The 10,768-nt window shown below is 39.1% G+C and overlaps 1 pseudogene; it reads left to right on the forward strand.

Moving 5' to 3' along the window:
- The first annotated feature begins 1,148 nt into the window (after positions 1-1,148).
- LOC124035067 lies at positions 1,149-3,170 on the forward strand (annotated as a pseudogene).
- Positions 3,171-10,768: the final 7,598 nt, after the last annotated feature.

Raw genomic sequence — 10,768 nt, forward strand, 5'->3', positions numbered from 1 at the left:
CCTCGCCTAGGGCGGCAGAACGTCTAGGGCATTGGTGATTTTATCAATGTAATCAGATTGAAAATATGGGGCTATGTTATTGACTGATTATACAGCCTACTAACCAGATGTGTTAAAAACGGTGTTTAATTTGTAGCATAGGCTTATTAATTGGGCTGCTGTTATGTTTTGTTCCTCCAACTATTAGTTGATTTTAAAAAAGGGGGAGCGGCAGAATTGTCTAGGACCGACACTGCCATTCATTACGCAATAAGCTTTGAAAGGCGGTGAGCGACTTGATAAAAGCGATCGGCTCGAACGCACCAATTCAATGTGCTGACAAGTCTACGGTCTTGAAAAACAGAAATAGAAGGAGCATTTGAAAATTGTGGGAGCCAACGTGGATGTCTAGAGACTATACTGATTTCGCCTCTTCCTCTCTGATTTCCGAGATTATTACAAATACCTTCGAACTGATTTACAGACAGACGGGCTCTGAAATAGCCTTCATTTCAAATTCTTTGTTATTTGGATGAAAACCAGAACGCAAGCCTTCAATTAAATTAGCTCCGCATGCAAGGATTCTGTCGTGACGTTGTTTGTTCACACTCACGATAGATTGTTGATTCGGAGCTACAATAATACAATGTTAACGTGTAGCCGAACATTAGGATGTGAAATAGGTTTCACCTCGGCAAAATCTACAGAATTTGACAATTTCCTAACCTTCAAGAGACATTTACATCGGTGAAAAAAAGTATTTCTCTCTCAGAATGAAATATTATACTGAATTACGTAATCAACCTTTTGTTATGAAAATATGTTTAAACTTTAAAGTATCAATATTGTGGATAGTATAGAGACTTATTTGTAGCGAAAAATATATTTAGACGTCACAATCAAGCCTGTTTTAATTTTTCTCATTTAAAACAAAAGTATTTCTCTCTTGGAGTCAAAGATTATACTGTATTACGTAATCAACCTTTTGACATAACTTGGCTAAACTTTAAAGTAGGCCAATCAATATTGTGGACAGTGTAGGAACTTATTTGTAGCCTAAAGAAAAAAACATAGGCCTGTTTTAATTATTCTTATGTCAAAACATAATTTCATTAGATTTATTTGACCTTATATTTGTATATTTCAGGTAAAATTGATGCATGCTTATGTGAAGCAGCTAGTGAAGATGTGTCTCCCTGGTATCTTCATTATTACCCTGTTGACCCTCTCTATTCCTGCTGTCCATGGTGGGAAAGTCCTGGTGTTTCCTCAAGACGGCAGCCACTGGGTCAACATGAAGGTCATTATTGAAGCGCTGCATTCAAGAGGTCACAGTGTGTCAGTAGTACGGCCATCAGACAGCTGGTACATCATTGAAACCTCTCCCCACTACAGTTCAATCACAATTGATATTCCAGGTGGAGCTGATGAGGAATTCTTTCGCTCATTTGTGTCAAGACTAATACAGATAAAGAGAGAGGGAAACTCTGCTTGGACTCGTTTTAGTTTGGACATGGAGTTGAAGGACGGGTTATTTGAAGTTCACCGCAAAGTGTGTGAGATGATAATCAAAATGTTAGAGAATAAACAGTTGATGCAGTCTATTAGAGAGACCAAGTATCACTTGGTTCTGACAGACCCAATAAATGGGGGAGGCATTGTGCTGGCGCACTATTTAAATGTGCCACTTGTTTTCAATGTTAGATGGACTATAAGCGGTGAGGGTCATTTTGTTATTGCTCCCTCTCCACTATCTTATGTTCCAATTCCTGTTGGAGAGTTAACAGAGAAGATGAGTTTTTTTCAGAGGGTCCGTAACTTCCTTGTTTATATCATCAGGCAGTATCTGTACAGACAGGCATTTAGACCTCATTATTCTGCTTTAGTTAGTCGATACTTTGGTCCTGTGGTCGACTACTTCTCATTGTTTCATGCTGCTGATCTATGGCTCATGAGAGTTGACTTTGTGTTTGAGTTCCCTCGTCCCACCATGTTATCTATATTGGAGGGTTCCAATGTAAATCTGCCAAGCCTTTCCCCCAAAATTGGAGGAGTTTGTTCAGAGTTCTGGGGTGCATGGAGTCATTATCATGTCTTTGGGGACTTTAATTGGGCAGCTTCCACATGATATAGCTGATGAGATAGCTGCTGATTTTGCCCACCTGCCTCAGAAGGTAATCTGGAGGTATAAAGGAGACAGGCCAGCTACTCTGGGCAACAACACCTTACTAGTTGACTGGATGCCTCAGAATGATCGTTTAGGACACCCTAAGACAAGGCTGTTTGTAGCTCACGGAGGAACAAATGGGATTTTCGAGGCTATCTACCACAGTGTTCCAATAGTAGGCCTTCCTCTGGTGTTCGACCAAACTGACAATCTTTCTAGAATAAAAGTGAAGGGTGTAGCAAAGGTTGTGGATTTAGCAACACTAGATAGAAACATATTATCCCAGGCCTTACAGGAAGTTCTGGATGAGCCATCCTACAGGACGAACATGCAGAGACTCTCCAGGCTACACAGGGATGTGCCAATGGAGCCCCTGGACACTGCCCTCTTCTGGATTGAGTTTGTCATGAGACACAAAGGTGCTGCTCACCTGCGTACAGAGTCCTACAGAATGCCCTGGTACTCCTACCACTCTGTAGATGTAATGGTGTTTTTACTGACTGTTGTGTTATTTACTCTGCTGGCTTTCATTGGCATTATCAGATGTTTCTGTTGCAGGTCATGTTTGAAAATGAAAATGAAAGAGGAATGATTATGGCTTTCATCTGTACACAGTGTGGTACAACAATATGTTTTTACTTGTCTCACTCATTATACTTTTTGTTCACATGACAAATATATGTGGCATTATTGTCGACAGATGTTTTATCTATTTGCTTTTTGAAGATTTTGCTAAACTTACAACTGTACTTTAACTGTTCAGCCCATTTAACTGTTCAGCCCATTTAATCAAAGGTTTGAATAGGAAAGTCCAAATGTGCACTTTAAATATGAATGCTGTTATAGTTGTGTGTGGCTGCTTTCTTTGTGTGTAATAGTTAAACTGATGTAAATGTTGATTCTCCAGAAGACCGTTAAGGAGCTCTGTTTTTTAATAAAGATATCATGCAGCTTAGATGTTTGAAGATATTATGCAGCTTAGATGTTTGAAGATATCATGCAGCTTAGATGTTTGAAGATATCATGCAGCTTAGATGTTTGAAGATATTATGCAGCTTAGATGTTTGAAGATATTATGCAGCTTAGATGTTTGAAGATATCATGCAGCTTAGATGTTTGAAGATATTATGCAGCTTAGATGTTTGAAGATATCATGCAGCTTAGATGTTTGAAGATATTATGCAGCTTAGATGTTTGAAGATATCATGCAGCTTAGATGTTTGAAGATATTATGCAGCTTAGATGTTTGAAGATATCATGCAGCTTAGATGTTTGAAGATATTATGCAGCTTAGATGTTTGAAGATATCATGCAGCTTAGATGTTTGAAGATATTATGCAGCTTAGATGTTTGAAGATATTATGCAGCTTAGATGTTTGAAGATATTATGCAGCTTAGATGTTTGAAGATATCATGCAGCTTAGATGTTTGAAGATATCATGCAGCTTAGATGTTTGAAGATATTATGCAGCTTAGATGTTTGCCAAAAACACTTTGTCCCTCATTGGTTTGTTCTTTTTTTCTTCCACATCTATTGGGGAGGTCATTTCAAAATAACTAAGAACTTTCAGTTTGTCGTTACACAGACTTTAACGACAACATCATTCTTCATTCATTCTAGAAGGGTTGATAATTCAGAGGTAATATAATCCTATGAGATCGGAGGAGGAATGTGAGGGGATTTTCATACTGATGCTTATAAAATGACAGCATTGATCTGCAATAAATAAGCCAACCAAGGTGGTCTGCATAGAGCAGAAGTGATTTTTTTTGGAAGCCTCGCTTAGTTTTTTGTTCACTTAGAAATATAGAGAGTATATTTCCCTCCTTTTCCCTCAGATCAGCCTAAAATCATTGGTAAATTTAACAAATGGAAAGGTTCTCATAAAAGCAGTACTTTGACATGTACTTAATGCTTATAAACCAACATTCCACACAAAAGCCAAAGTGAGCTACACATTTAACATGTAAGTAACATTTCACTACATCTTACCTCCAGACTGACTAAAGTAATAATAATGACATTAAGTTAATAGACAAGGATGTAATGTATTGTGAGATATTGTTTACATACTGTATCAAATGTGAATCTAAATGAAGAATAAAGTTTCATCTTCATTGTCTCGATCTCTCAAACCCCTATAGAGAATTAATTACGCCCTATTGAGAACAGCTTTCATGGTCTTTCATGATTTGTATCACATCAATGGTCGCATACGCACATTTAGCAGATATTTTCGCGGGTGTAGCGAAATGCGTGTACATAAATGAGAATATATAGTCAGCTCACTGACTATATGTCAATATCCGTTCAACGTGTCATACAAACTGAATATGATTTCCTAGCTCTGTTTGTTTATACTTCAGATAAATGATAACATACATTGGAAACATGACTTTGTGCCTATTTATAATTTTGTTAATTGTGTGTGGTTCAGTTTGCCATGGTGGGATGTTGCTGGTCTTTCCCGGGGAGGGAAGTCAATGGGTTAACATGGACATTCTGATCAAGGCTCTTCACTCTCAGGGACACACCAACAAAAAGTTGGTACATCAAACAAGAGTCGTCCAACTACAGTTATTTTACAATACCTGTCACTGATGCTATGGATGAGGAATTTGTAAAGCCAATCATAAAGAATGTAATTGATATAGAGAGAAACAATCTCTGTATTAAACGTTATACATTTGCAAATGGTGCATTCAATATGGTGCATTAAAACTTAAAGAAGATTTACCTAGCTTTGGAGACCCTAGGAACCTCAACAGTTAACCAATCCTGTGAACTGGTTAGGCAACTCAGGTGTGTATACTTCAACAGCAAAGTTAGATAAGACGGAAGTTTATGAAGTAGGGCCTTGTAAATATAAAGGGAGTAATGTAGAGATCTACGGGTCTTTAGCGACGTTCAGCCAAACTTGTGATACAGGATACAGGGATGAGTATCAAAACTGTCACCTGTAACAAAACAAAGCCCACTATGGTATATGGCATCCGAAGGTTTAAGAGTAGTAGCAGCTGCACTTTGATCAATAATATCACCATAATCAAGATCAGATAAAAAGGATGACTAATGATCTACTTCCTACTGCTTAGCGAAATGCACCATCTGTTTCTATAGAAAAAGCCAACTTTAAAACTTCTTAACCAGCTCATCTACTTATTTTTTTAAATGTCAAATCCATACATATCCAAATGCCTAAGTATTTATATCCAGGAACACATTAGATTGGAGAATGAGGGAACATGTAGTTCATCTGTAACATTCTTATGAGAGTTTAAAAACAACATGAAGGTGAAAGTCCAAACACAGGAACATTGCGTTCACTCAGATGAGTTTATTGAACTCTCTCTCTCATTGAGAGATTTTCTGTTCATAGTTACAAGGTCTGTCAAATAATTGAGTCTACAATGTAATGTGGGTAACCAGTGGAGAGGGACATTTAACTTTTGCTCCATCACCAATGTCGTACATTTCAATTACTTTATCAGGGCACTCAGACAAAATTACTTTCACAGAGAGAGAGAGAGAGATGAAAGAATATGCTTTTATATTTGCTATTTACTCTTTACGACAGGTTGACTCTCCAGCCACATTACCAGGCTGTTTGTGATGAGTTTTTCCAACAAGGTTTGGACTTCTATGAGATATTACAGGGGGCTGATCTATGGCTCATGAGAGATGACTTTGTGTGTAAGCTCCCTCCCACCATGCATAATGTTATCTACATGGAAAGATTCCAATGTATCAAATTCTCCCTATCATGTGGGGTAGATTTAAACACGAGTTAGTTCTATATTGGCAATATTTGATGCAGTTTAAGACTAGGGAGCTACATGTTATTGTTGACATGCATCCTCCATTTCGTATGATATGTTATGAATTAGAATTCGGATGATATGTTACGTGTATGATATGTTATGAATTCCAATTTGTTGTGTCTCCCATCTCCACAGAGGAACTCTAGAGCTTTGTCAGAGCGACCATCGGGTTCTTGGTCACCTCCCTGACCAAGGCCCTTCTCCCCCGATTGCATAGTTTGGCCGGGCGGCCAGCTCTAGGAAGTGTCTTGGTGGTTCTAAACTTCTTCCATTTAAGAATGATGGAGGCCACTGTGTTCTTGGGGACCTTTAATGCTGCCCAAAAAATGTTTGGTACCCTTCCCCAGATCTGTGCCGTGACGCAATCTTGTCTCTGCGCTTTACAGATAATTCCTTCGACCTCATGACTTGGTTTTTGCTCTGACGTGCACTGTCAACTGTGGGACCTTATACAGACAGGTGTGTGCCTTCCAAATCATGACCAATCAATATGATTTACCACAGGTGGACTCAAAGTTGTAGAAACAGCTCAAGGATGATTAATGGAAATAGGATGCACCTGAGCTCAATTTTGAGCCTCACAGCAAAGGGTATCAATACCTATGTGAATAAGGTATTTCTGTTTTTTATTGTTAATAAGTTAGCAAACATTTCTAAAAACCTGTTTTCACTTTGTCATTATGGGGTATTTTGTGTAGCTTGCTGAGGCTTTATTTTATTTAATCCATTTTAGAATAAGGCTGTAAAGCAGGGGTGGGCAACTCCAGTCCTTGAGGGCCTGATTGGTGTCACACTTCTTCTCCATCCCTAGCAAACACAGCTGATTAATCACATTTGATTCTAAACTGAACATCATGATTAGGTGATTATTAGAGTCAGGTGTGTTGGCTGGAGCTGGGGCAAAACTGTGACACTAATCAGGCCCTCGAGGACTGGAGTTTCCCACCCCTGCCATAAAGTAACAAAATTTGGAAAAAGTCAAGGGGTGTGAATACGTTCGGTATACAGCGCCTTGCAAAAGTATTCATACCCCTTGGTTTTCTTCTCATTTTATTGTGTTACAAAGTGGGATTTAAATTAAGTTAATTGCTATTTTTTGTCAACAATCTACACAAAATACTCTGTAATATCACAGTGGAAGAAAAATTCTTACACATTCTCAAGATTAATAAAATGTAATAACTAAAATATAGTCTTTGAATAAGTATTGGGTTTATACATGTTAGAAACACCTTTGGCATCGATTACAGCTCTGGCAGTTAATCCACTGTTCCTAGGACATCATTGAAAATAAGAATTTGTTCTTAACTGACTTGCCTAGTTAAATAAAGGTAAAATAGAAATAAATAAAATACCCACGTGGGTGACTGAAAGACGACCGAGGTCAGTGGCGGTAATGCACATAATTGATTCAAGTTGCCAATCGCAATATAAAGTCAAGAGAAGAAAAACTAGAAATTATTCGGTTGACCGTTTTATGTATGGATTAATTGGCGAAGTAGAGGACCTTGTGCATTTCAGGTAAAATAACAACTCAATGCTTATATCCCAGGATACATTAGCTGGCAACATCAAGCTAGCTAAATAGGACAAATTGCCCAAAATCTTCAATGCTTTTCGACCTTTCCCAAATTAACATAATTGGTTCAGAGTTTGTTTTGATATTTTAACCTGCGTGTCGTGATCGTGTTTGGTGTGGGGGGACAAAATAAATTCATGCACGATGGCGCAGGCGCGCAGCAGGTTTGGGTTCCGTTTAAGGCATCAATCACCGAGTTAAGAATTGTTATAGAACGCTTGACATAATCTGGACACGTTTTATGTATTTATTTCAAAATATAAAGCAAACAATAGATATAATTTTCATTAACAAACAGCTTCTATTTCAAGGCCATCAGACTGCTAAACAGCCACCACTAACATTGAGTGGTTGCTGCCAACACACTGACTCAACTCCAGCCACTTTAATAATGGGAATTGATGGGAAATGATGTAAAATATATCACTAGCCACTTTAAACAATGCTACCTAATATAATGTTTACATACCCTACATTATTCATCTCATATGTATACGTATATACTGTACTCTATATCATCTACTGCATCCTTATGTAATACATGTATCACTAGCCACTTTAACTATGCCACTTTGCTTACATACTCATCTCATATGTATATACTGCACTCAATACCATCTACTGTATCTTGCCTATGCCGCTCTGTACCATCACTCATTCATATATCTTTATGTACATATTCTTTATCCCCTTACACTTGTGTCTATAAGGTAGTAGTTTTGGAATTGTTAGCTAGATTACTTGTTGGTCATTACTGCATTGTCGGAACTAGAAGCACAAGCATTTCGCTACACTCGCACTAACATCTGCTAACCGTGTGTATGTGACAAATAAAATTGGATTTGATTTGACTCTCACTCAACTCGAGCCCAAGTTTTAGTCAAACACACCAAGCCCTTCCCAGACACGGAGGTATTTAATCAGTGCATGCGACAGTATTTTACTTTTTGGCAATACCGACATCTATGGATTTGATAAGTGTGTCTGTCAAACATGTAGACTTACCACTTATTTATTGGAAGATCTACAAATAAGCTCCAATCATATTTAAACCCTGCATCGGAGAGTTACAATGTTGCTATCACTATGCAACCTACTACCTATAGTAGAAAACGAGTTTCTTATTAATATCCCACCGGTTATCACACATGGCACGACCCCATAATTGTTACAATTACAATCAAAATAACACTTTTATATAACGTTTTTGACATCTATTTTAATATTTCAGTAGAACTGTAAAACAGAGTAAGATCATTTGAGCTTTGGAAACAACTGCTGTCATAAATGCATGGCGGGCCTCGTTTCGCTGGAGCAGTGTAAAATAAGCTTCATGTCAATGACCCAGCCGTAACGAATTTAGTTTAGTTCCATGTTGAATTTGATTGTCCAACATCAGTTTCAAACATGTTTTTATTTAATCTCCAGCTAGAGTGGCATCTTTCCACTGCTGTGGTGCTGCATTGCAGTCAGCGATGTTTTCTCTCCGTCTCTGTCCATGGTCCTGGAATCAAATCATCTGAGTTTGCTTGGACACCAGCCTGATCTCCAGCTCCTTCCACCTCTGGAAACTATCAAGGTGTTCATGCGACTTCTCATGCAAGCTGAGTAGGTGGCACAGATTGTTTCAGTCCCTGCTTCCATCCCTGACCAGTGCAGATGTCGTGTGATTAAAGTTTGCAGCAAAAACAGAAAGCTGCATCGTTTTGCTTGGAATTTGATACGCCTTGGTCTCTCCACTCTCTCCCCGTTCGCCATTCTCCTATTGTAGTGGGCCACCGAAAACTTTCGTTGCCCCTCATCTCTTGGGAAATTCCCCCTTATCCTGATGTGGCCCAGCCTGCACTACCATATCCCGTAAAGATCCATTCCTATATTTTGACCACTCAGCGGGATCTTTTATGTTTTTTTGTCTGGGAGTCGGATTTAGCAGCAGCACCACCACTGTCATCCGAGACCGGGAGCAACGAATCTGAGTCTGGGTCCAAGATAGTAGGGTCTTCGCCGTCATTGTTTGAGAGCTTTCATCATCGGTGGAAGTGCATGGCTCGGACTCCTCCGGTTTGCCAGAATCAGCGAGCTGGGGCTCGTTCTCGGTAAATGAAAGGCCTATCCTCCAAGGCGTGTCATTTTCTTCACCGGCTGATGGACATTGCTGCACGCGGATACATTTCACCAGCAAATTTCTTTGGTTTAGAGATTGTGCCTCTCCTCTCATTGTTAAAAAAATCGCTTCCTGATAGTTTGTGTCTCTTAGACATGGTATAAAATTGTTTCAAATCTCTATAGATTACTTTAAACTAAAATGATATCCACGAGTAGTAGCTAGCTAACATTAATCGTCTTCTTCACACACAAACATGACAAAAAATACAATCATTTAATTGGCAGATTAATTTGTATTAATGTTTCACAATTGGATCATCCCATATAAACACACACATCACCCTAGCTACCAAGCTAGTGGGAGTGAACTTAGGGAGGGGTGGGGTGGCTGGGGTGGAATGGTGTGGGGTGGCTATGAGTTTGTGGCTCGGGTGCCGCAGGCGGTGTAATAACAGATCAGGGGCGCAGGAGGACCGCAGCCAATTGTCAAAATGCTGCCCCAAATGCAAGTGCTTTTGTCTGCCCACATGATAGGGAGAATTTGATAAATTGAAACCTTGTCATATAGATAACATAATGCATGGTGGGAGGGAGCTTAAACACAAAGTCATCTCTCATGAGCCATAGATCAGCCCCCTGTAATAACTCATAGAAGTCCAAACCTGGTTGGAAAAACTCATCACAAACAGCCTGGTAATGTGGCTGGAGAGGCAACCTGTCGTAAAGAGTAAATAGCAAATATAAAATCATATCCTTTACTCTCTCTCTCTCTGTGAAAGTCATTTTGTCTGAGTGCCCTGATAAAGTTATTGAAATGTATGACATTGGCGATGGCGCAAAACTTAAACGTCCCTCTCCACTGTTTACCCACATTACATTGTAGACTAGAGGTAGCTGAAGATAGTGAGCCACCAAAAAACCAGTGCCTCATGCTGGGTCAGTAAGCACCAGGTCATACTGGCTCTCCTGTAGGGACAGGATGCCTTAGAGACAAAACTTTAGAGTGGCCTTGTTAACATTGACCTTGTTTTTGTTTAAACACATAAATGGACCTATCCAACTCAATTATTTGACAGACCTTGTAACTATAAACAGAAAATCCCACAATCAGAGTG

The sequence above is a fragment of the Oncorhynchus gorbuscha genome, linkage group LG05 (genome assembly GCF_021184085.1).
Source record: "Oncorhynchus gorbuscha isolate QuinsamMale2020 ecotype Even-year linkage group LG05, OgorEven_v1.0, whole genome shotgun sequence".
NCBI lineage: Eukaryota > Metazoa > Chordata > Actinopteri > Salmoniformes > Salmonidae > Oncorhynchus > Oncorhynchus gorbuscha.